The following is a 1,092-nucleotide window of genomic DNA, read 5'->3' on the forward strand; positions in this document are numbered from 1 at the left end:
AAGTGCATGTGCAGTAGTGAAAACAGATAGTTTGCTTGCATAGTTTCTCTGTGTCTTCTGATGTTCTCAAAGGAATTGAGCTGCCCAGCTCCATTTTTTTTTTATTGAATCAGGCACCAGAATATATTTGGACCTTGCTATACTTAATTCTTTTGAACATTGTTCTCTCAGGTCAGTTTCTCTTTTAGTACTATACTCCTCTTGCTTGGGTACAGCTTCAACCCTGAAATGCATGCATATATTTAGGTTCAGTTCAGCAAAGGTGAGGTGGATTTGACTCCACTAGAAGCAAATCACTACTTGAACAAGCTTAGTTCCACAAGCATCGTACCTGCTATACTGCAGTCAGTCATATAGGGTTACCATATTTCCAGTATCAAAAAAGGATACCTGTGGTGGGGGAGGGGTATATGATTGATTGTGGGAGGAGGGGCAGTGATATATGCTCATGCCCTGCCTCTGCCCCTCACTCCTGAGCCCCCTGCCCTTCCGGCCCTGCTGCCCATGCAGCTCCTGCATGCACACATGCACACTCGGTGCGTCTTATCTGGGAGCTTGCTGGACCTGTGCACAGAGCCAGTCCCACACTGCTAATCCCCAGGAAAGCAGAGGAAGTGCAAAAGCCTGAACACTTGCTCACGTTTTAAAAACTGGGCACGAGGGCAGGGAAGGGACATGCCTGGGGAAAGCCTTGACTTATGGTAACACTATTTCACTGTAGTTGTCATCTTTACAAATGTTTATTGGCTAGCATACTAATAAAATCCACCAAAAAAAATCTTTCAAGGAAAAAAAATGTTGATTTCTTTGGCAAGATAAGCATTTGAATCTTTGTATAGCAAACTGTTAAATTCTACACTTTTTTTTGAGTGAGGACATATTTTAATTTAAAATGTGACGTATCCTTTCTGTGTGCACAGTGAACAAATTAAACCAAAATATACATAGTTTGATCATTAAGCTTTAGCTATAATCCACATAATTGTCTTAATTGCTGTGTCCTCTCTTGCTTCTCATTTGGGAAGGGAGCACAAACAGTCTTTTTGGGAATGTCTGAGTGTCATAGTGTCGTGTCCCCCCCCCACCCCCCTG

The 1,092-nt window shown here is 42.6% G+C and overlaps 1 protein-coding gene across 1 annotated transcript in view; it reads left to right on the forward strand.

The window, feature by feature from the left end:
- The window catches only part of STON2 (stonin 2), a 204,277-nt gene that overhangs the window by 197,807 nt on the left and 5,378 nt on the right, over nucleotides 1–1,092 (forward strand). The gene's annotated exons all lie outside the window — the stretch shown is intronic.

This window comes from Gavialis gangeticus, unplaced genomic scaffold (assembly GCF_001723915.1).
Source record: "Gavialis gangeticus isolate Ggan-Ray unplaced genomic scaffold, GavGan_comp1, whole genome shotgun sequence".
Lineage (NCBI taxonomy): Eukaryota > Metazoa > Chordata > Crocodylia > Gavialidae > Gavialis > Gavialis gangeticus.